General features: G+C 43.2%; 43 non-coding genes across 43 annotated transcripts; 42 read left to right on the plus strand and 1 right to left on the minus strand.

Annotated features, from left to right (window-relative positions):
• Positions 1-320: 320 nt before the first annotated feature.
• Positions 321-439, plus strand: LOC121466999. The gene has a single exon (XR_005977161.1). It is a non-coding gene; the product is annotated as a 5S ribosomal RNA (ribosomal RNA).
• Positions 440-799: 360 nt separating this feature from the next.
• Positions 800-918, plus strand: LOC121467000. Its single transcript, XR_005977162.1, has one exon. It is a non-coding gene; the product is annotated as a 5S ribosomal RNA (ribosomal RNA).
• A 353-nt stretch (positions 919-1,271) lies between these two features.
• LOC121467001 lies at positions 1,272-1,390 on the plus strand. The gene has a single exon (XR_005977163.1). It is a non-coding gene; the product is annotated as a 5S ribosomal RNA (ribosomal RNA).
• A 346-nt stretch (positions 1,391-1,736) lies between these two features.
• Positions 1,737-1,855, plus strand: LOC121467002. Its single transcript, XR_005977164.1, has one exon. It is a non-coding gene; the product is annotated as a 5S ribosomal RNA (ribosomal RNA).
• Positions 1,856-2,230: 375 nt separating this feature from the next.
• On the plus strand, positions 2,231-2,349 carry LOC121467003. The gene has a single exon (XR_005977165.1). It is a non-coding gene; the product is annotated as a 5S ribosomal RNA (ribosomal RNA).
• Positions 2,350-2,716: 367 nt separating this feature from the next.
• Positions 2,717-2,835, plus strand: LOC121466912. The gene has a single exon (XR_005977074.1). It is a non-coding gene; the product is annotated as a 5S ribosomal RNA (ribosomal RNA).
• Positions 2,836-3,195: 360 nt separating this feature from the next.
• Positions 3,196-3,314, plus strand: LOC121466882. The gene has a single exon (XR_005977044.1). It is a non-coding gene; the product is annotated as a 5S ribosomal RNA (ribosomal RNA).
• Positions 3,315-3,660: 346 nt separating this feature from the next.
• LOC121466883 lies at positions 3,661-3,779 on the plus strand. Its single transcript, XR_005977045.1, has one exon. It is a non-coding gene; the product is annotated as a 5S ribosomal RNA (ribosomal RNA).
• Positions 3,780-4,153: 374 nt separating this feature from the next.
• Positions 4,154-4,272, plus strand: LOC121466884. The gene has a single exon (XR_005977046.1). It is a non-coding gene; the product is annotated as a 5S ribosomal RNA (ribosomal RNA).
• A 353-nt stretch (positions 4,273-4,625) lies between these two features.
• On the plus strand, positions 4,626-4,744 carry LOC121466885. The gene has a single exon (XR_005977047.1). It is a non-coding gene; the product is annotated as a 5S ribosomal RNA (ribosomal RNA).
• Positions 4,745-5,104: 360 nt separating this feature from the next.
• On the plus strand, positions 5,105-5,223 carry LOC121466886. The gene has a single exon (XR_005977048.1). It is a non-coding gene; the product is annotated as a 5S ribosomal RNA (ribosomal RNA).
• Positions 5,224-5,569: 346 nt separating this feature from the next.
• On the plus strand, positions 5,570-5,688 carry LOC121466888. The gene has a single exon (XR_005977050.1). It is a non-coding gene; the product is annotated as a 5S ribosomal RNA (ribosomal RNA).
• A 367-nt stretch (positions 5,689-6,055) lies between these two features.
• Positions 6,056-6,174, plus strand: LOC121466889. Its single transcript, XR_005977051.1, has one exon. It is a non-coding gene; the product is annotated as a 5S ribosomal RNA (ribosomal RNA).
• Positions 6,175-6,520: 346 nt separating this feature from the next.
• Positions 6,521-6,639, plus strand: LOC121466919. Its single transcript, XR_005977081.1, has one exon. It is a non-coding gene; the product is annotated as a 5S ribosomal RNA (ribosomal RNA).
• Positions 6,640-6,992: 353 nt separating this feature from the next.
• On the plus strand, positions 6,993-7,111 carry LOC121466890. Its single transcript, XR_005977052.1, has one exon. It is a non-coding gene; the product is annotated as a 5S ribosomal RNA (ribosomal RNA).
• A 367-nt stretch (positions 7,112-7,478) lies between these two features.
• On the plus strand, positions 7,479-7,597 carry LOC121466891. The gene has a single exon (XR_005977053.1). It is a non-coding gene; the product is annotated as a 5S ribosomal RNA (ribosomal RNA).
• Positions 7,598-7,957: 360 nt separating this feature from the next.
• LOC121466892 lies at positions 7,958-8,076 on the plus strand. The gene has a single exon (XR_005977054.1). It is a non-coding gene; the product is annotated as a 5S ribosomal RNA (ribosomal RNA).
• A 346-nt stretch (positions 8,077-8,422) lies between these two features.
• Positions 8,423-8,541, plus strand: LOC121466893. The gene has a single exon (XR_005977055.1). It is a non-coding gene; the product is annotated as a 5S ribosomal RNA (ribosomal RNA).
• A 367-nt stretch (positions 8,542-8,908) lies between these two features.
• Positions 8,909-9,027, plus strand: LOC121466914. The gene has a single exon (XR_005977076.1). It is a non-coding gene; the product is annotated as a 5S ribosomal RNA (ribosomal RNA).
• Positions 9,028-9,380: 353 nt separating this feature from the next.
• On the plus strand, positions 9,381-9,499 carry LOC121466894. Its single transcript, XR_005977056.1, has one exon. It is a non-coding gene; the product is annotated as a 5S ribosomal RNA (ribosomal RNA).
• Positions 9,500-9,859: 360 nt separating this feature from the next.
• On the plus strand, positions 9,860-9,978 carry LOC121466895. The gene has a single exon (XR_005977057.1). It is a non-coding gene; the product is annotated as a 5S ribosomal RNA (ribosomal RNA).
• A 367-nt stretch (positions 9,979-10,345) lies between these two features.
• Positions 10,346-10,464, plus strand: LOC121466896. Its single transcript, XR_005977058.1, has one exon. It is a non-coding gene; the product is annotated as a 5S ribosomal RNA (ribosomal RNA).
• Positions 10,465-10,852: 388 nt separating this feature from the next.
• On the plus strand, positions 10,853-10,971 carry LOC121466916. Its single transcript, XR_005977078.1, has one exon. It is a non-coding gene; the product is annotated as a 5S ribosomal RNA (ribosomal RNA).
• A 353-nt stretch (positions 10,972-11,324) lies between these two features.
• Positions 11,325-11,443, plus strand: LOC121466897. Its single transcript, XR_005977059.1, has one exon. It is a non-coding gene; the product is annotated as a 5S ribosomal RNA (ribosomal RNA).
• Positions 11,444-11,817: 374 nt separating this feature from the next.
• LOC121466915 lies at positions 11,818-11,936 on the plus strand. Its single transcript, XR_005977077.1, has one exon. It is a non-coding gene; the product is annotated as a 5S ribosomal RNA (ribosomal RNA).
• A 353-nt stretch (positions 11,937-12,289) lies between these two features.
• On the plus strand, positions 12,290-12,408 carry LOC121466899. The gene has a single exon (XR_005977061.1). It is a non-coding gene; the product is annotated as a 5S ribosomal RNA (ribosomal RNA).
• Positions 12,409-12,768: 360 nt separating this feature from the next.
• Positions 12,769-12,887, plus strand: LOC121466900. Its single transcript, XR_005977062.1, has one exon. It is a non-coding gene; the product is annotated as a 5S ribosomal RNA (ribosomal RNA).
• A 346-nt stretch (positions 12,888-13,233) lies between these two features.
• On the plus strand, positions 13,234-13,352 carry LOC121466901. The gene has a single exon (XR_005977063.1). It is a non-coding gene; the product is annotated as a 5S ribosomal RNA (ribosomal RNA).
• Positions 13,353-13,712: 360 nt separating this feature from the next.
• Positions 13,713-13,831, plus strand: LOC121466902. The gene has a single exon (XR_005977064.1). It is a non-coding gene; the product is annotated as a 5S ribosomal RNA (ribosomal RNA).
• A 374-nt stretch (positions 13,832-14,205) lies between these two features.
• Positions 14,206-14,324, plus strand: LOC121466903. Its single transcript, XR_005977065.1, has one exon. It is a non-coding gene; the product is annotated as a 5S ribosomal RNA (ribosomal RNA).
• A 346-nt stretch (positions 14,325-14,670) lies between these two features.
• LOC121466904 lies at positions 14,671-14,789 on the plus strand. Its single transcript, XR_005977066.1, has one exon. It is a non-coding gene; the product is annotated as a 5S ribosomal RNA (ribosomal RNA).
• Positions 14,790-15,149: 360 nt separating this feature from the next.
• Positions 15,150-15,268, plus strand: LOC121466905. Its single transcript, XR_005977067.1, has one exon. It is a non-coding gene; the product is annotated as a 5S ribosomal RNA (ribosomal RNA).
• Positions 15,269-15,621: 353 nt separating this feature from the next.
• LOC121466906 lies at positions 15,622-15,740 on the plus strand. The gene has a single exon (XR_005977068.1). It is a non-coding gene; the product is annotated as a 5S ribosomal RNA (ribosomal RNA).
• A 360-nt stretch (positions 15,741-16,100) lies between these two features.
• LOC121466921 lies at positions 16,101-16,219 on the plus strand. Its single transcript, XR_005977083.1, has one exon. It is a non-coding gene; the product is annotated as a 5S ribosomal RNA (ribosomal RNA).
• Positions 16,220-16,573: 354 nt separating this feature from the next.
• LOC121466907 lies at positions 16,574-16,692 on the plus strand. Its single transcript, XR_005977069.1, has one exon. It is a non-coding gene; the product is annotated as a 5S ribosomal RNA (ribosomal RNA).
• A 360-nt stretch (positions 16,693-17,052) lies between these two features.
• On the plus strand, positions 17,053-17,171 carry LOC121466922. The gene has a single exon (XR_005977084.1). It is a non-coding gene; the product is annotated as a 5S ribosomal RNA (ribosomal RNA).
• A 360-nt stretch (positions 17,172-17,531) lies between these two features.
• Positions 17,532-17,650, plus strand: LOC121466923. The gene has a single exon (XR_005977085.1). It is a non-coding gene; the product is annotated as a 5S ribosomal RNA (ribosomal RNA).
• A 346-nt stretch (positions 17,651-17,996) lies between these two features.
• On the plus strand, positions 17,997-18,115 carry LOC121466908. The gene has a single exon (XR_005977070.1). It is a non-coding gene; the product is annotated as a 5S ribosomal RNA (ribosomal RNA).
• A 360-nt stretch (positions 18,116-18,475) lies between these two features.
• Positions 18,476-18,594, plus strand: LOC121466910. Its single transcript, XR_005977072.1, has one exon. It is a non-coding gene; the product is annotated as a 5S ribosomal RNA (ribosomal RNA).
• A 360-nt stretch (positions 18,595-18,954) lies between these two features.
• LOC121466924 lies at positions 18,955-19,073 on the plus strand. The gene has a single exon (XR_005977086.1). It is a non-coding gene; the product is annotated as a 5S ribosomal RNA (ribosomal RNA).
• Positions 19,074-19,426: 353 nt separating this feature from the next.
• Positions 19,427-19,545, plus strand: LOC121466911. The gene has a single exon (XR_005977073.1). It is a non-coding gene; the product is annotated as a 5S ribosomal RNA (ribosomal RNA).
• Positions 19,546-19,898: 353 nt separating this feature from the next.
• LOC121466925 lies at positions 19,899-20,017 on the plus strand. The gene has a single exon (XR_005977087.1). It is a non-coding gene; the product is annotated as a 5S ribosomal RNA (ribosomal RNA).
• A 343-nt stretch (positions 20,018-20,360) lies between these two features.
• Positions 20,361-20,432, minus strand: Trnae-cuc. Its single transcript has one exon. It is a non-coding gene; the product is annotated as a tRNA-Glu (tRNA).
• Positions 20,433-20,908: the final 476 nt, after the last annotated feature.

A 20,908-nucleotide genomic window follows, 5' to 3' on the forward strand; every position in this document is an offset into this window, starting at 1 on the left:
ATGCCGTATGCCGTATGCCGTATGCCGTATGCCTTTCGCCGCTTTTATACTTTTATTTAACGTATTTAAAAATCGTTTTAACCAGCCAGTTCAAATAAAAACTCAGTCCAAGCTTTTGTCGCTTATTCCAAAATTACTTCTTGCACTGCTTTTCACAGCGATACGTTCAAAACCTTTCCAATGTTTTTATTATTAATAAAAGCGTTTCCATTATTTTCCTAAGGCTTGTGCTAGGTGTGAATAGAAACAAATGGCTTTATCTGCATCTGGGCAGGACCGAAAATCAGAGTATAAGGCCAACGCTAAGCCCTGCGACTTTCGCCAACGACCATACCACGCTGAACACATCGGTTCTCGTCCGATCACCGAAATTAAGCAGCGTCGGGCGCGGTTAGTACTTAGATGGGGGACCGCTTGGGAACACCGCGTGTTGTTGGCCTCGTCAACAACTTTTTGCTTTTGCCACAACTTTTTGCCTTATGCCGTATGCCGTATGCCGTATGCCGTATGCCTTTCGCCGCTTTTATACTTTTATTTAACGTATTTAAAAGTCGTTTTAACCAGCCAGTTCAAATAAAAACTCAGTCCAAGCTTTTGTCGCTTATTCCAAAATTACTTCTTGCACTGCTTTTCACAGCGATACGTTCAAAACCTTTCCAATGTTTTTATTACTAATAAAAGCGTTTCCATTATTTTCCTAAGGCTTGTGCTAGGTGTGAATAGAAACAAATGGCTGTATCTGCATCTGGGCAGGACCGAAAATCAGAGTATAAGGCCAACGCTAAGCCCTGCGACTTTCGCCAACGACCATACCACGCTGAACACATCGGTTCTCGTCCGATCACCGAAATTAAGCAGCGTCGGGCGCGGTTAGTACTTAGATGGGGGACCGCTTGGGAACACCGCGTGTTGTTGGCCTCGTCAACAACTTTTTGCTTTTGCCACAACTTTTTGCCTTATGCCGTATGCCGTATGCCGTATGCCTTTCGCCGCTTTTATACTTTTATTTAACGTATTTAAAAATCGTTTTAACCAGCCAGTTCAAATAAAAACTCAGTCCAAGCTTTTGTCGCTTATTCCAAAATTACTTCTTGCACTGCTTTTCACAGCGATACGTTCAAAACCTTTCCAATGTTTTTATTATTAATAAAAGCGTTTCCATTATTTTCCTAAGGCTTGTGCTAGGTGTGAATAGAAACAAATGGCTGTATCTGCATCTGGGCAGGACCGAAAATCAGAGTATAAGGCCAACGCTAAGCTCTGCGACTTTCGCCAACGACCATACCACGCTGAACACATCGGTTCTCGTCCGATCACCGAAATTAAGCAGCGTCGGGCGCGGTTAGTACTTAGATGGGGGACCGCTTGGGAACACCGCGTGTTGTTGGCCTCGTCAACAACTTTTTGCTTTTGCCACAACTTTTTGCCTTATGCCGTATGCCGTATGCCTTTCGCCGCTTTTATACTTTTATTTAACGTATTTAAAAATCGTTTTAACCAGCCAGTTCAAATAAAAACTCAGTCCAAGCTTTTGTCGCTTATTCCAAAATTACTTCTTGCACTGCTTTTCACAGCGATACGTTCAAAACCTTTCCAATGTTTTTATTACTAATAAAAGCGTTTCCATTATTTTCCTAAGGCTTGTGCTAGGTGTGAATAGAAACAAATGGCTGTATCTGCATCTGGGCAGGACCGAAAATCAGAGTATAAGGCCAACGCTAAGCCCTGCGACTTTCGCCAACGACCATACCACGCTGAACACATCGGTTCTCGTCCGATCACCGAAATTAAGCAGCGTCGGGCGCGGTTAGTACTTAGATGGGGGACCGCTTGGGAACACCGCGTGTTGTTGGCCTCGTCAACAACTATTTGCTTTTGCCACAACTTTTCTGCCTTATGCCGTATGCCGTATGCCGTATGCCGTATGCCGTATGCCGTATGCCTTTCGCCGCTTTTATACTTTTATTTAACGTATTTAAAAGTCGTTTTAACCAGCCAGTTCAAATAAAAACTCAGTCCAAGCTTTTGTCGCTTATTCCAAAATTACTTCTTGCACTGCTTTTCACTGCGATACGTTCAAAACCTTTCCAATGTTTTTATTATTAATAAAAGCGTTTCCATTATTTTCCCAAGGCTTGTGCTAGGTGTGAATAGAAACAAATGGCTTTATCTGCATCTGGGCAGGACCGAAAATCAGAGTATAAGGCCAACGCTAAGCCCTGCGACTTTCGCCAACGACCATACCACGCTGAACACATCGGTTCTCGTCCGATCACCGAAATTAAGCAGCGTCGGGCGCGGTTAGTACTTAGATGGGGGACCGCTTGGGAACACCGCGTGTTGTTGGCCTCGTCAACAACTTTTTGCTTTTGCCACAACTTTTTGCCTTATGCCGTATGCCGTATGCCGTATGCCGTATGCCGTATGCCTTTCGCCGCTTTTATACTTTTATTTAACGTATTTAAAAATCGTTTTAACCAGCCAGTTCAAATAAAAACTCAGTCCAAGCTTTTGTCGCTTATTCCAAAATTACTTCTTGCACTGCTTTTCACAGCGATACGTTCAAAACCTTTCCAATGTTTTTATTACTAATAAAAGCGTTTCCATTATTTTCCTATGGCTTGTGCTAGGTGTGAATAGAAACAAATGGCTTTATCTGCATCTGGGCAGGACCGAAAATCAGAGTATAAGGCCAACGCTAAGCCCTGCGACTTTCGCCAACGATCATACCACGCTGAACACATCGGTTCTCGTCCGATCACCGAAATTAAGCAGCGTCGGGCGCGGTTAGTACTTAGATGGGGGACCGCTTGGGAACACCGCGTGTTGTTGGCCTCGTCAACAACTTTTTGCTTTTGCCACAACTTTTTGCCTTATGCCGTATGCCGTATGCCGTATGCCGTATGCCTTTCGCCGCTTTTATACTTTTATTTAACGTATTTAAAAATCGTTTTAACCAGCCAGTTCAAATAAAAACTCAGTCCAAGCTTTTGTCGCTTATTCCAAAATTACTTCTTGCACTGCTTTTCACAGCGATACGTTCAAAACCTTTCCAATGTTTTTATTATTAATAAAAGCGTTTCCATTATTTTCCTAAGGCTTGTGCGAGGTGTGAATAGAAACAAATGGCTGTATCTGCATCTGGGCAGGACCGAAAATCAGAGTATAAGGCCAACGCTAAGCTCTGCGACTTTCGCCAACGACCATACCACGCTGAACACATCGGTTCTCGTCCGATCACCGAAATTAAGCAGCGTCGGGCGCGGTTAGTACTTAGATGGGGGACCGCTTGGGAACACCGCGTGTTGTTGGCCTCGTCAACAACTTTTTGCTTTTGCCACAACTTTTTGCCTTATGCCGTATGCCGTATGCCTTTCGCCGCTTTTATACTTTTATTTAACGTATTTAAAAATCGTTTTAACCAGCCAGTTCAAATAAAAACTCAGTCCAAGCTTTTGTCGCTTATTCCAAAATTACTTCTTGCACTGCTTTTCACAGCGATACGTTCAAAACCTTTCCAATGTTTTTATTACTAATAAAAGCGTTTCCATTATTTTCCTAAGGCTTGTGCTAGGTGTGAATAGAAACAAATGGCTGTATCTGCATCTGGGCAGGACCGAAAATCAGAGTATAAGGCCAACGCTAAGCCCTGCGACTTTCGCCAACGACCATACCACGCTGAACACATCGGTTCTCGTCCGATCACCGAAATTAAGCAGCGTCGGGCGCGGTTAGTACTTAGATGGGGGACCGCTTGGGAACACCGCGTGTTGTTGGCCTCGTCAACAACTATTTGCTTTTGCCACAACTTTTTGCCTTATGCCGTATGCCGTATGCCGTATGCCGTATGCCGTATGCCGTATGCCTTTCGCCGCTTTTATACTTTTATTTAACGTATTTAAAAGTCGTTTTAACCAGCCAGTTCAAATAAAAACTCAGTCCAAGCTTTTGTCGCTTATTCCAAAATTACTTCTTGCACTGCTTTTCACTGCGATACGTTCAAAACCTTTCCAATGTTTTTATTATTAATAAAAGCGTTTCCATTATTTTCCCAAGGCTTGTGCTAGGTGTGAATAGAAACAAATGGCTGTATCTGCATCTGGGCAGGACCGAAAATCAGAGTATAAGGCCAACGCTAAGCCCTGCGACTTTCGCCAACGACCATACCACGCTGAACACATCGGTTCTCGTCCGATCACCGAAATTAAGCAGCGTCGGGCGCGGTTAGTACTTAGATGGGGGACCGCTTGGGAACACCGCGTGTTGTTGGCCTCGTCAACAACTTTTTGCTTTTGCCACAACTTTTTGCCTTATGCCGTATGCCGTATGCCGTATGCCTTTCGCCGCTTTTATACTTTTATTTAACGTATTTAAAAATCGTTTTAACCAGCCAGTTCAAATAAAAACTCAGTCCAAGCTTTTGTCGCTTATTCCAAAATTACTTCTTGCACTGCTTTTCACAGCGATACGTTCAAAACCTTTCCAATGTTTTTATTATTAATAAAAGCGTTTCCATTATTTTCCTAAGGCTTGTGCTAGGTGTGAATAGAAACAAATGGCTTTATCTGCATCTGGGCAGGACCGAAAATCAGAGTATAAGGCCAACGCTAAGCCCTGCGACTTTCGCCAACGACCATACCACGCTGAACACATCGGTTCTCGTCCGATCACCGAAATTAAGCAGCGTCGGGCGCGGTTAGTACTTAGATGGGGGACCGCTTGGGAACACCGCGTGTTGTTGGCCTCGTCAACAACTTTTTGCTTTTGCCACAACTTTTTGCCTTATGCCGTATGCCGTATGCCGTATGCCGTATGCCTTTCGCCGCTTTTATACTTTTATTTAACGTATTTAAAAATCGTTTTAACCAGCCAGTTCAAATAAAAACTCAGTCCAAGCTTTTGTCGCTTATTCCAAAATTACTTCTTGCACTGCTTTTCACAGCGATACGTTCAAAACCTTTCCAATGTTTTTATTATTAATAAAAGCGTTTCCATTATTTTCCTAAGGCTTGTGCTAGGTGTGAATAGAAACAAATGGCTTTATCTGCATCTGGGCAGGACCGAAAATCAGAGTATAAGGCCAACGCTAAGCCCTGTGACTTTCGCCAACGACCATACCACGCTGAACACATCGGTTCTCGTCCGATCACCGAAATTAAGCAGCGTCGGGCGCGGTTAGTACTTAGATGGGGGACCGCTTGGGAACACCGCGTGTTGTTGGCCTCGTCAACAACTTTTTGCTTTTGCCACAACTTTTTGCCTTATGCCGTATGCCGTATGCCTTTCGCCGCTTTTATACTTTTATTTAACGTATTTAAAAATCGTTTTAACCAGCCAGTTCAAATAAAAACTCAGTCCAAGCTTTTGTCGCTTATTCCAAAATTACTTCTTGCACTGCTTTTCACAGCGATACGTTCAAAACCTTTCCAATGTTTTTATTATTAATAAAAGCGTTTCCATTATTTTCCTAAGGCTTGTGCTAGGTGTGAATAGAAACAAATGGCTTTATCTGCATCTGGGCAGGACCGAAAATCAGAGTATAAGGCCAACGCTAAGCCCTGCGACTTTCGCCAACGACCATACCACGCTGAACACATCGGTTCTCGTCCGATCACCGAAATTAAGCAGCGTCGGGCGCGGTTAGTACTTAGATGGGGGACCGCTTGGGAACACCGCGTGTTGTTGGCCTCGTCAACAACTTTTTGCTTTTGCCACAACTTTTTGCCTTATGCCGTATGCCGTATGCCGTATGCCGTATGCCGTATGCCTTTCGCCGCTTTTATACTTTTATTTAACGTATTTAAAAATCGTTTTAACCAGCCAGTTCAAATAAAAACTCAGTCCAAGCTTTTGTCGCTTATTCCAAAATTACTTCTTGCACTGCTTTTCACAGCGATACGTTCAAAACCTTTCCAATGTTTTTATTACTAATAAAAGCGTTTCCATTATTTTCCTATGGCTTGTGCTAGGTGTGAATAGAAACAAATGGCTTTATCTGCATCTGGGCAGGACCGAAAATCAGAGTATAAGGCCAACGCTAAGCCCTGCGACTTTCGCCAACGACCATACCACGCTGAACACATCGGTTCTCGTCCGATCACCGAAATTAAGCAGCGTCGGGCGCGGTTAGTACTTAGATGGGGGACCGCTTGGGAACACCGCGTGTTGTTGGCCTCGTCAACAACTTTTTGCTTTTGCCACAACTTTTTGCCTTATGCCGTATGCCGTATGCCTTTCGCCGCTTTTATACTTTTATTTAACGTATTTAAAAATCGTTTTAACCAGCCAGTTCAAATAAAAACTCAGTCCAAGCTTTTGTCGCTTATTCCAAAATTACTTCTTGCACTGCTTTTCACAGCGATACGTTCAAAACCTTTCCAATGTTTTTATTATTAATAAAAGCGTTTCCATTATTTTCCTAAGGCTTGTGCTAGGTGTGAATAGAAACAAATGGCTTTATCTGCATCTGGGCAGGACCGAAAATCAGAGTATAAGGCCAACGCTAAGCCCTGCGACTTTCGCCAACGACCATACCACGCTGAACACATCGGTTCTCGTCCGATCACCGAAATTAAGCAGCGTCGGGCGCGGTTAGTACTTAGATGAGGGACCGCTTGGGAACACCGCGTGTTGTTGGCCTCGTCAACAACTTTTTGCTTTTGCCACAACTTTTTGCCTTATGCCGTATGCCGTATGCCGTATGCCTTTCGCCGCTTTTATACTTTTATTTAACGTATTTAAAAATCGTTTTAACCAGCCAGTTCAAATAAAAACTCAGTCCAAGCTTTTGTCGCTTATTCCAAAATTACTTCTTGCACTGCTTTTCACAGCGATACGTTCAAAACCTTTCCAATGTTTTTATTATTAATAAAAGCGTTTCCATTATTTTCCTAAGGCTTGTGCTAGGTGTGAATAGAAACAAATGGCTTTATCTGCATCTGGGCAGGACCGAAAATCAGAGTATAAGGCCAACGCTAAGCCCTGCGACTTTCGCCAACGACCATACCACGCTGAACACATCGGTTCTCGTCCGATCACCGAAATTAAGCAGCGTCGGGCGCGGTTAGTACTTAGATGGGGGACCGCTTGGGAACACCGCGTGTTGTTGGCCTCGTCAACAACTTTTTGCTTTTGCCACAACTTTTTGCCTTATGCCGTATGCCGTATGCCGTATGCCGTATGCCGTATGCCTTTCGCCGCTTTTATACTTTTATTTAACGTATTTAAAAGTCGTTTTAACCAGCCAGTTCAAATAAAAACTCAGTCCAAGCTTTTGTCGCTTATTCCAAAATTACTTCTTGCACTGCTTTTCACAGCGATACGTTCAAAACCTTTCCAATGTTTTTATTACTAATAAAAGCGTTTCCATTATTTTCCTAAGGCTTGTGCTAGGTGTGAATAGAAACAAATGGCTGTATCTGCATCTGGGCAGGACCGAAAATCAGAGTATAAGGCCAACGCTAAGCCCTGCGACTTTCGCCAACGACCATACCACGCTGAACACATCGGTTCTCGTCCGATCACCGAAATTAAGCAGCGTCGGGCGCGGTTAGTACTTAGATGGGGGACCGCTTGGGAACACCGCGTGTTGTTGGCCTCGTCAACAACTTTTTGCTTTTGCCACAACTTTTTGTCTTATGCCGTATGCCGTATGCCGTATGCCGTATGCCTTTCGCCGCTTTTATACTTTTATTTAACGTATTTAAAAATCGTTTTAACCAGCCAGTTCAAATAAAAACTCAGTCCAAGCTTTTGTCGCTTATTCCAAAATTACTTCTTGCACTGCTTTTCACAGCGATACGTTCAAAACCTTTCCAATGTTTTTATTATTAATAAAAGCGTTTCCATTATTTTCCTAAGGCTTGTGCTAGGTGTGAATAGAAACAAATGGCTGTATCTGCATCTGGGCAGGACCGAAAATCAGAGTATAAGGCCAACGCTAAGCTCTGCGACTTTCGCCAACGACCATACCACGCTGAACACATCGGTTCTCGTCCGATCACCGAAATTAAGCAGCGTCGGGCGCGGTTAGTACTTAGATGGGGGACCGCTTGGGAACACCGCGTGTTGTTGGCCTCGTCAACAACTTTTTGCTTTTGCCACAACTTTTTGCCTTATGCCGTATGCCGTATGCCTTTCGCCGCTTTTATACTTTTATTTAACGTATTTAAAAATCGTTTTAACCAGCCAGTTCAAATAAAAACTCAGTCCAAGCTTTTGTCGCTTATTCCAAAATTACTTCTTGCACTGCTTTTCACAGCGATACGTTCAAAACCTTTCCAATGTTTTTATTATTAATAAAAGCGTTTCCATTATTTTCCTAAGGCTTGTGCTAGGTGTGAATAGAAACAAATGGCTTTATCTGCATCTGGGCAGGACCGAAAATCAGAGTATAAGGCCAACGCTAAGCCCTGCGACTTTCGCCAACGACCATACCACGCTGAACACATCGGTTCTCGTCCGATCACCGAAATTAAGCAGCGTCGGGCGCGGTTAGTACTTAGATGGGGGACCGCTTGGGAACACCGCGTGTTGTTGGCCTCGTCAACAACTTTTTGCTTTTGCCACAACTTTTTGCCTTATGCCGTATGCCGTATGCCGTATGCCGTATGCCGTATGCCTTTCGCCGCTTTTATACTTTTATTTAACGTATTTAAAAGTCGTTTTAACCAGCCAGTTCAAATAAAAACTCAGTCCAAGCTTTTGTCGCTTATTCCAAAATTACTTCTTGCACTGCTTTTCACTGCGATACGTTCAAAACCTTTCCAATGTTTTTATTATTAATAAAAGCGTTTCCATTATTTTCCCAAGGCTTGTGCTAGGTGTGAATAGAAACAAATGGCTGTATCTGCATCTGGGCAGGACCGAAAATCAGAGTATAAGGCCAACGCTAAGCCCTGCGACTTTCGCCAACGACCATACCACGCTGAACACATCGGTTCTCGTCCGATCACCGAAAATAAGCAGCGTCGGGCGCGGTTAGTACTTAGATGGGGGACCGCTTGGGAACACCGCGTGTTGTTGGCCTCGTCAACAACTTTTTGCTTTTGCCACAACTTTTTGCCTTATGCCGTATGCCGTATGCCGTATGCCTTTCGCCGCTTTTATACTTTTATTTAACGTATTTAAAAGTCGTTTTAACCAGCCAGTTCAAATAAAAACTCAGTCCAAGCTTTTGTCGCTAATTCCAAAATTACTTCTTGCACTGCTTTTCACAGCGATACGTTCAAAACCTTTCCAATGTTTTTATTACTAATAAAAGCGTTTCCATTATTTTCCTAAGGCTTGTGCTAGGTGTGAATAGAAACAAATGGCTTTATCTGCATCTGGGCAGGACCGAAAATCAGAGTATAAGGCCAACGCTAAGCCCTGCGACTTTCGCCAACGACCATACCACGCTGAACACATCGGTTCTCGTCCGATCACCGAAATTAAGCAGCGTCGGGCGCGGTTAGTACTTAGATGGGGGACCGCTTGGGAACACCGCGTGTTGTTGGCCTCGTCAACAACTTTTTGCTTTTGCCACAACTTTTTGCCTTATGCCGTATGCCGTATGCCGTATGCCGTATGCCTTTCGCCGCTTTTATACTTTTATTTAACGTATTTAAAAATCGTTTTAACCAGCCAGTTCAAATAAAAACTCAGTCCAAGCTTTTGTCGCTTATTCCAAAATTACTTCTTGCACTGCTTTTCACAGCGATACGTTCAAAACCTTTCCAATGTTTTTATTATTAATAAAAGCGTTTCCATTATTTTCCTAAGGCTTGTGCTAGGTGTGAATAGAAACAAATGGCTGTATCTGCATCTGGGCAGGACCGAAAATCAGAGTATAAGGCCAACGCTAAGCTCTGCGACTTTCGCCAACGACCATACCACGCTGAACACATCGGTTCTCGTCCGATCACCGAAATTAAGCAGCGTCGGGCGCGGTTAGTACTTAGATGGGGGACCGCTTGGGAACACCGCGTGTTGTTGGCCTCGTCAACAACTTTTTGCTTTTGCCACAACTTTTTGCCTTATGCCGTATGCCGTATGCCGTATGCCGTATGCCGTATGCCTTTCGCCGCTTTTATACTTTTATTTAACGTATTTAAAAGTCGTTTTAACCAGCCAGTTCAAATAAAAACTCAGTCCAAGCTTTTGTCGCTTATTCCAAAATTACTTCTTGCACTGCTTTTCACAGCGATACGTTCAAAACCTTTCCAATGTTTTTATTACTAATAAAAGCGTTTCCATTATTTTCCTAAGGCTTGTGCTAGGTGTGAATAGAAACAAATGGCTGTATCTGCATCTGGGCAGGACCGAAAATCAGAGTATAAGGCCAACGCTAAGCCCTGCGACTTTCGCCAACGACCATACCACGCTGAACACATCGGTTCTCGTCCGATCACCGAAATTAAGCAGCGTCGGGCGCGGTTAGTACTTAGATGGGGGACCGCTTGGGAACACCGCGTGTTGTTGGCCTCGTCAACAACTATTTGCTTTTGCCACAACTTTTTGCCTTATGCCGTATGCCGTATGCCGTATGCCGTATGCCGTATGCCGTATGCCGTATGCCGTATGCCTTTCGCCGCTTTTATACTTTTATTTAACGTATTTAAAAATCGTTTTAACCAGCCAGTTCAAATAAAAACTCAGTCCAAGCTTTTGTCGCTTATTCCAAAATTACTTCTTGCACTGCTTTTCACAGCGATACGTTCAAAACCTTTCCAATGTTTTTATTATTAATAAAAGCGTTTCCATTATTTTCCTAAGGCTTGTGCTAGGTGTGAATAGAAACAAATGGCTTTATCTGCATCTGGGCAGGACCGAAAATCAGAGTATAAGGCCAACGCTAAGCCCTGCGACTTTCGCCAACGACCATACCACGCTGAACACATCGGTTCTCGTCCGATCACCGAAATTAAGCAGCGTCGGGCGCGGTTAGTACTTAGATGGGGGACCGATTGGGAACACCGCGTGTTGTTGGCCTCGTCAACAACTTTTTGCTTTTGCCACAACTTTTTGCCTTATGCCGTATGCCGTATGCCGTATGCCTTTCGCCGCTTTTATACTTTTATTTAACGTATTTAAAAGTCGTTTTAACCAGCCAGTTCAAATAAAAACTCAGTCCAAGCTTTTGTCGCTTATTCCAAAATTACTTCTTGCACTGCTTTTCACAGCGATACGTTCAAAACCTTTCCAATGTTTTTATTACTAATAAAAGCGTTTCCATTATTTTCCTAAGGCTTGTGCTAGGTGTGAATAGAAACAAATGGCTGTATCTGCATCTGGGCAGGACCGAAAATCAGAGTATAAGGCCAACGCTAAGCCCTGCGACTTTCGCCAACGACCATACCACGCTGAACACATCGGTTCTCGTCCGATCACCGAAATTAAGCAGCGTCGGGCGCGGTTAGTACTTAGATGGGGGACCGCTTGGGAACACCGCGTGTTGTTGGCCTCGTCAACAACTTTTTGCTTTTGCCACAACTTTTTGCCTTATGCCGTATGCCGTATGCCGTATGCCGTATGCCGTATGCCGTATGCCTTTCGCCGCTTTTATACTTTTATTTAACGTATTTAAAAGTCGTTTTAACCAGCCAGTTCAAATAAAAACTCAGTCCAAGCTTTTGTCGCTTATTCCAAAATTACTTCTTGCACTGCTTTTCACTGCGATACGTTCAAAACCTTTCCAATGTTTTTATTATTAATAAAAGCGTTTCCATTATTTTCCCAAGGCTTGTGCTAGGTGTGAATAGAAACAAATGGCTGTATCTGCATCTGGGCAGGACCGAAAATCAGAGTATAAGGCCAACGCTAAGCCCTGCGACTTTCGCCAACGACCATACCACGCTGAACACATCGGTTCTCGTCCGATCACCGAAAATAAGCAGCGTCGGGCGCGGTTAGTACTTAGATGGGGGACCGCTTGGGAACACCGCGTGTTGTTGGCCTCGTCAACAACTTTTTGCTTTTGCCACAACTTTTTGCCTTATGCCGTATGCCGTATGCCGTATGCCTTTCGCCGCTTTTATACTTTTATTTAACGTATTTAAAAGTCGTTTTAACCAGCCAGTTCAAATAAAAACTCAGTCCAAGCTTTTGTCGCTAATTCCAAAATTACTTCTTGCACTGCTTTTCACAGCGATACGTTCAAAACCTTTCCAATGTTTTTATTACTAATAAAAGCGTTTCCATTATTTTCCTAAGGCTTGTGCTAGGTGTGAATAGAAACAAATGGCTTTATCTGCATCTGGGCAGGACCGAAAATCAGAGTATAAGGCCAACGCTAAGCCCTGCGACTTTCGCCAACGACCATACCACGCTGAACACATCGGTTCTCGTCCGATCACCGAAATTAAGCAGCGTCGGGCGCGGTTAGTACTTAGATGGGGGACCGCTTGGGAACACCGCGTGTTGTTGGCCTCGTCAACAACTTTTTGCTTTTGCCACAACTTTTTGCCTTATGCCGTATGCCGTATGCCGTATGCCGTATGCCTTTCGCCGCTTTTATACTTTTATTTAACGTATTTAAAAATCGTTTTAACCAGCCAGTTCAAATAAAAACTCAGTCCAAGCTTTTGTCGCTTATTCCAAAATTACTTCTTGCACTGCTTTTCACAGCGATACGTTCAAAACCTTTCCAATGTTTTTATTATTAATAAAAGCGTTTCCATTATTTTCCTAAGGCTTGTGCTAGGTGTGAATAGAAACAAATGGCTGTATCTGCATCTGGGCAGGACCGAAAATCAGAGTATAAGGCCAACGCTAAGCTCTGCGACTTTCGCCAACGACCATACCACGCTGAACACATCGGTTCTCGTCCGATCACCGAAATTAAGCAGCGTCGGGCGCGGTTAGTACTTAGATGGGGGACCGCTTGGGAACACCGCGTGTTGTTGGCCTCGTCAACAACTTTTTGCTTTTGCCACAACTTTTTGCCTTATGCCGTATGCCGTATGCCTTTCGCCGCTTTTATACTTTTATTTAACGTATTTAAAAATCGTTTTAACCAGCCAGTTCAAATAAAAACTCAGTCCAAGCTTTTGTCGCTTATTCCAAAATTACTTCTTGCACTGCTTTTCACAGCGATACGTTCAAAACCTTTCCAATGTTTTTATTATTAATAAAAGCGTTTCCATTATTTTCCTAAGGCTTGTGCTAGGTGTGAATAGAAACAAATGGCTTTATCTGCATCTGGGCAGGACCGAAAATCAGAGTATAAGGCCAACGCTAAGCCCTGCGACTTTCGCCAACGACCATACCACGCTGAACACATCGGTTCTCGTCCGATCACCGAAATTAAGCAGCGTCGGGCGCGGTTAGTACTTAGATGGGGGACCGCTTGGGAACACCGCGTGTTGTTGGCCTCGTCAACAACTTTTTGCTTTTGCCACAACTTTTTGCCTTATGCCGTATGCCGTATGCCGTATGCCGTATGCCTTTCGCCGCTTTTATACTTTTATTTAACGTATTTAAAAGTCGTTTTAACCAGCCAGTTCAAATAAAAACTCAGTCCAAGCTTTTGTCGCTTATTCCAAAATTACTTCTTGCACTGCTTTTCACAGCGATACGTTCAAAACCTTTCCAATGTTTTTATTACTAATAAAAGCGTTTCCATTATTTTCCTAAGGCTTGTGCTAGGTGTGAATAGAAACAAATGGCTGTATCTGCATCTGGGCAGGACCGAAAATCAGAGTATAAGGCCAACGCTAAGCCCTGCGACTTTCGCCAACGACCATACCACGCTGAACACATCGGTTCTCGTCCGATCACCGAAATTAAGCAGCGTCGGGCGCGGTTAGTACTTAGATGGGGGACCGCTTGGGAACACCGCGTGTTGTTGGCCTCGTCAACAACTATTTGCTTTTGCCACAACTTTTTGCCTTATGCCGTATGCCGTATGCCGTATGCCGTATGCCGTATGCCGTATGCCTTTCGCCGCTTTTATACTTTTATTTAACGTATTTAAAAGTCGTTTTAACCAGCCAGTTCAAATAAAAACTCAGTCCAAGCTTTTGTCGCTTATTCCAAAATTACTTCTTGCACTGCTTTTCACTGCGATACGTTCAAAACCTTTCCAATGTTTTTATTATTAATAAAAGCGTTTCCATTATTTTCCCAAGGCTTGTGCTAGGTGTGAATAGAAACAAATGGCTGTATCTGCATCTGGGCAGGACCGAAAATCAGAGTATAAGGCCAACGCTAAGCCCTGCGACTTTCGCCAACGACCATACCACGCTGAACACATCGGTTCTCGTCCGATCACCGAAATTAAGCAGCGTCGGGCGCGGTTAGTACTTAGATGGGGGACCGCTTGGGAACACCGCGTGTTGTTGGCCTCGTCAACAACTTTTTGCTTTTGCCACAACTTTTTGCCTTATGCCGTATGCCGTATGCCTTTCGCCGCTTTTATACTTTTATTTAACGTATTTAAAAATCGTTTTAACCAGCCAGTTCAAATAAAAACTCAGTCCAAGCTTTTGTCGCTTATTCCAAAATTACTTCTTGCACTGCTTTTCACTGCGATACGTTCAAAACCTTTCCAATCTTTTTATTACTAATAAAAGCGTTTCCATTATTTTCCTAAGGCTTGTGCTAGGTGTGAATAGAAACAAATGGCTGTATCTGCATCTGGGCAGGACCGAAAATCAGAGTATAAGGCCAACGCTAAGCTCTGCGACTTTCGCCAACGACCATACCACGCTGAACACATCGGTTCTCGTCCGATCACCGAAATTAAGCAGCGTCGGGCGCGGTTAGTACTTAGATGGGGGACCGCTTGGGAACACCGCGTGTTGTTGGCCTCGTCAACAACTTTTTGCTTTTGCCACAACTTTTTGCCTTATGCCGTATGCCGTATGCCGTATGCCGTATGCCTTTCGCCGCTTTTATACTTTTATTTAACGTATTTAAAAATCGTTTTAACCAGCCAGTTCAAATAAAAACTCAGTCCAAGCTTTTGTCGCTTATTCCAAAATTACTTCTTGCACTGCTTTTCACAGCGATACGTTCAAAACCTTTCCAATGTTTTTATTACTAATAAAAGCGTTTCCATTATTTTCCTAAGGCTTGTGCTAGGTGTGAATAGAAACAAATGGCTGTATCTGCATCTGGGCAGGACCGAAAATCAGAGTATAAGGCCAACGCTAAGCCCTGCGACTTTCGCCAACGACCATACCACGCTGAACACATCGGTTCTCGTCCGATCACCGAAATTAAGCAGCGTCGGGCGCGGTTAGTACTTAGATGGGGGACCGCTTGGGAACACCGCGTGTTGTTGGCCTCGTCAACAACTTTTTGCTTTTGCCACAACTTTTTGCCTTATGCCGTATGCCGTATGCCGTATGCCTTTCGCCGCTTTTATACTTTTATTTAACGTATTTAAAAATCGTTTTAACCAGCCAGTTCAAATAAAAACTCAGTCCAAGCTTTTGTCGCTTATTCCAAAATTACTTCTTGCACTGCTTTTCACAGCGATACGTTCAAAACCTTTCCAATGTTTTTATTATTAATAAAAGCGTTTCCATTATTTTCCTAAGGCTTGTGCTAGGTGTGAATAGAAACAAATGGCTGTATCTGCATCTGGGCAGGACCGAAAATCAGAGTATAAGGCCAACGCTAAGCCCTGCGACTTTCGCCAACGACCATACCACGCTGAACACATCGGTTCTCGTCCGATCACCGAAATTAAGCAGCGTCGGGCGCGGTTAGTACTTAGATGGGGGACCGCTTGGGAACACCGCGTGTTGTTGGCCTCGTCAACAACTTTTTGCTTTTGCCACAACTTTTTGCCTTATGCCGTATGCCGTATGCCGTATGCCGTATGCCTTTCGCCGCTTTTATACTTTTATTTAACGTATTTAAAAATCGTTTTAACCAGCCAGTTCAAATAAAAACTCAGTCCAAGCTTTTGTCGCTTATTCCAAAATTACTTCTTGCACTGCTTTTCACTGCGATACGTTCAAAACCTTTCCAATCTTTTTATTACTAATAAAAGCGTTTCCATTATTTTCCTAAGGCTTGTGCTAGGTGTGAATAGAAACAAATGGCTGTATCTGCATCTGGGCAGGACCGAAAATCAGAGTATAAGGCCAACGCTAAGCTCTGCGACTTTCGCCAACGACCATACCACGCTGAACACATCGGTTCTCGTCCGATCACCGAAATTAAGCAGCGTCGGGCGCGGTTAGTACTTAGATGAGGGACCGCTTGGGAACACCGCGTGTTGTTGGCCTCGTCAACAACTTTTTGCTTTTGCCACAACTTTTTGCCTTATGCCGTATGCCGTATGCCGTATGCCTTTCGCCGCTTTTATACTTTTATTTAACGTATTTAAAAATCGTTTTAACCAGCCAGTTCAAATAAAAACTCAGTCCAAGCTTTTGTCGCTTATTCCAAAATTACTTCTTGCACTGCTTTTCACTGCGATACGTTCAAAACCTTTCCAATCTTTTTTATTACTAATAAAAGCGTTTCCATTATTTTCCTAAGGCTTGTGCTAGGTGTGAATAGAAACAAATGGCTGTATCTGCATCTGGGCAGGACCGAAAATCAGAGTATAAGGCCAACGCTAAGCTCTGCGACTTTCGCCAACGACCATACCACGCTGAACACATCGGTTCTCGTCCGATCACCGAAATTAAGCAGCGTCGGGCGCGGTTAGTACTTAGATGGGGGACCGCTTGGGAACACCGCGTGTTGTTGGCCTCGTCAACAACTTTTTGCTTTTGCCACAACTTTTTGCCTTATGCCGTATGCCGTATGCCGTATGCCGTATGCCTTTCGCCGCTTTTATACTTTTATTTAACGTATTTAAAAATCGTTTTAACCAGCCAGTTCAAATAAAAACTCAGTCCAAGCTTTTGTCGCTTATTCCAAAATTACTTCTTGCACTGCTTTTCACAGCGATACGTTCAAAACCTTTCCAATGTTTTTATTATTAATAAAAGCGTTTCCATTATTTTCCTAAGGCTTGTGCTAGGTGTGAATAGAAACAAATGGCTGTATCTGCATCTGGGCAGGACCGAAAATCAGAGTATAAGGCCAACGCTAAGCCCTGTGACTTTCGCCAACGACCATACCACGCTGAACACATCGGTTCTCGTCCGATCACCGAAATTAAGCAGCGTCGGGCGCGGTTAGTACTTAGATGAGGGACCGCTTGGGAACACCGCGTGTTGTTGGCCTCGTCAACAACTTTTTGCTTTTGCCACAACTTTTTGCCTTATGCCGTATGCCGTATGCCGTATGCCGTATGCCTTTCGCCGCTTTTATACTTTTATTTAACGTATTTAAAAATCGTTTTAACCAGCCAGTTCAAATAAAAACTCAGTCCAAGCTTTTGTCGCTTATTCCAAAATTACTTCTTGCACTGCTTTTCACAGCGATACGTTCAAAACCTTTCCAATGTTTTTATTACTAATAAAAGCGTTTCCATTATTTTCCCAAGGCTTGTGCTAGGCGTGAATAGAAACAAATGGCTGTATCTGCATCTGGGCAGGACCGAAAATCAGAGTATAAGGCCAACGCTAAGCCCTGCGACTTTCGCCAACGACCATACCACGCTGAACACATCGGTTCTCGTCCGATCACCGAAATTAAGCAGCGTCGGGCGCGGTTAGTACTTAGATGAGGGACCGCTTGGGAACACCGCGTGTTGTTGGCCTCGTCAACAACTTTTTGCTTTTGCCACAACTTTTTGCCTTATGCCGTATGCCGTATGCCTTTCGCCGCTTTTATACTTTTATTTAACGTATTTAAAAATCGTTTTAACCAGCCAGTTCAAATAAAAACTCAGTCCAAGCTTTTGTCGCTTATTCCAAAATTACTTCTTGCACTGCTTTTCACAGCGATACGTTCAAAACCTTTCCAATGTTTTTATTACTAATAAAAGCGTTTCCATTATTTTCCTAAGGCTTGTGCTAGGTGTGAATAGAAACAAATGGCTGTATCTGCATCTGGGCAGGACCGAAAATCAGAGTATAAGGCCAACGCTAAGCCCTGCGACTTTCGCCAACGACCATACCACGCTGAACACATCGGTTCTCGTCCGATCACCGAAATTAAGCAGCGTCGGGCGCGGTTAGTACTTAGATGGGGGACCGCTTGGGAACACCGCGTGTTGTTGGCCTCGTCAACAACTTTTTGCTTTTGCCACAACTTTTTGCCTTATGCCGTATGCCGTATGCCGTATGCCGTATGCCTTTCGCCGCTTTTATACTTTTATTTAACGTATTTAAAAATCGTTTTAACCAGCCAGTTCAAATAAAAACTCAGTCCAAGCTTTTGTCGCTTATTCCAAAATTACTTCTTGCACTGCTTTTCACTGCGATACGTTCAAAACCTTTCCAATCTTTTTATTACTAATAAAAGCGTTTCCATTATTTTCCTAAGGCTTGTGCTAGGTGTGAATAGAAACAAATGGCTGTATCTGCATCTGGGCAGGACCGAAAATCAGAGTATAAGGCCAACGCTAAGCTCTGCGACTTTCGCCAACGACCATACCACGCTGAACACATCGGTTCTCGTCCGATCACCGAAATTAAGCAGCGTCGGGCGCGGTTAGTACTTAGATGGGGGACCGCTTGGGAACACCGCGTGTTGTTGGCCTCGTCAACAACTTTTTGCTTTTGCCACAACTTTTTGCCTTATGCCGTATGCCGTATGCCGTATGCCGTATGCCTTTCGCCGCTTTTATACTTTTATTTAACGTATTTAAAAATCGTTTTAACCAGCCAGTTCAAATAAAAACTCAGTCCAAGCTTTTGTCGCTTATTCCAAAATTACTTCTTGCACTGCTTTTCACTGCGATACGTTCAAAACCTTTCCAATCTTTTTATTACTAATAAAAGCGTTTCCATTATTTTCCTAAGGCTTGTGCTAGGTGTGAATAGAAACAAATGGCTGTATCTGCATCTGGGCAGGACCGAAAATCAGAGTATAAGGCCAACGCTAAGCTCTGCGACTTTCGCCAACGACCATACCACGCTGAACACATCGGTTCTCGTCCGATCACCGAAATTAAGCAGCGTCGGGCGCGGTTAGTACTTAGATGAGGGACCGCTTGGGAACACCGCGTGTTGTTGGCCTCGTCAACAACTTTTTGCTTTTGCCACAACTTTTTGCCTTATGCCGTATGCCGTATGCCGTATGCCTTTCGCCGCTTTTATACTTTTATTTAACGTATTTAAAAATCGTTTTAACCAGCCAGTTCAAATAAAAACTCAGTCCAAGCTTTTGTCGCTTATTCCAAAATTACTTCTTGCACTGCTTTTCACAGCGATACGTTCAAAACCTTTCCAATGTTTTTATTATTAATAAAAGCGTTTCCATTATTTTCCTAAGGCTTGTGCTAGGTGTGAATAGAAACAAATGGCTGTATCTGCATCTGGGCAGGACCGAAAATCAGAGTATAAGGCCAACGCTAAGCCCTGCGACTTTCGCCAACGACCATACCACGCTGAACACATCGGTTCTCGTCCGATCACCGAAATTAAGCAGCGTCGGGCGCGGTTAGTACTTAGATGGGGGACCGCTTGGGAACACCGCGTGTTGTTGGCCTCGTCAACAACTTTTTGCTTTTGCCACAACTTTTTGCCTTATGCCGTATGCCGTATGCCGTATGCCTTTCGCCGCTTTTATACTTTTATTTAACGTATTTAAAAATCGTTTTAACCAGCCAGTTCAAATAAAAACTCAGTCCAAGCTTTTGTCGCTTATTCCAAAATTACTTCTTGCACTGCTTTTCACAGCGATACGTTCAAAACCTTTCCAATGTTTTTATTACTAATAAAAGCGTTTCCATTATTTTCCTAAGGCTTGTGCTAGGTGTGAATAGAAACAAATGGCTGTATCTGCATCTGGGCAGGACCGAAAATCAGAGTATAAGGCCAACGCTAAGCCCTGCGACTTTCGCCAACGACCATACCACGCTGAACACATCGGTTCTCGTCCGATCACCGAAATTAAGCAGCGTCGGGCGCGGTTAGTACTTAGATGAGGGACCGCTTGGGAACACCGCGTGTTGTTGGCCTCGTCAACAACTTTTTGCTTTTGCCACAACTTTTTGCCTTATGCCGTATGCCGTATGCCGTATGCCGTATGCCTTTCGCCGCTTTTATACTTTTATTTAACGTATTTAAAAATCGTTTTAACCAGCCAGTTCAAATAAAAACTCAGTCCAAGCTTTTGTCGCTTATTCCAAAATTACTTCTTGCACTGCTTTTCACAGCGATACGTTCAAAACCTTTCCAATGTTTTTATTACTAATAAGAGGGTTTCCATTATTTTCCTACTGCCGCTTTTTTACTTTTATTATAAAAAGAAAAAGATGGCCTCTGCTTTTGGTAGGACGAAATAACAAAATAATCATAGACTTCCCATACCGGGAATTGAACCCGGGCCTCCCGGGTGAGAGCCGGGTATCCTAACCACTAGACAATATGGGAGATGAATGTGAGGTGTCCAACCTTACAATTGAACAGTTCAAATTTCGGGCAGAACTTGAGTGAAAAGGAGAGGCCAAGCCATAAGAAGAATTTTCTGCCAAATAATTGATACCGAGCTAAAGAGCAGGGCTAAAATAAGTTCCGTCACTTACTAATAACTGTAAGAAGCTTACTGAAACAAAAATAAAACAAGAAAGAAAGCAAACTTCGGCAAGCCGAAGTTCATATACCCTTGCAGCTATTGCAAGAATTAAAAATTTTTGAAAACATTAACATTTTGATTTACTTGCGTATATGTTTAAAAACATTGAAGCTATGATGTTTTGCAGCTCAATTATTAGATAGTTTTTTATATATTTTTATTATTTCTATGGGAGCTATATATATAGTCGTCCGATTTTGATGAAATTTAAACCTTAATTCTGAAATAATTAACCAATACTATATGTCCAAGAAGTAGGAAAAAAAATTAAAAA

Source organism: Drosophila elegans, unplaced genomic scaffold (genome assembly GCF_018152505.1).
Source record: "Drosophila elegans isolate 14027-0461.03 unplaced genomic scaffold, ASM1815250v1 contig_183, whole genome shotgun sequence".
NCBI classification, from domain to species: domain Eukaryota; kingdom Metazoa; phylum Arthropoda; class Insecta; order Diptera; family Drosophilidae; genus Drosophila; species Drosophila elegans.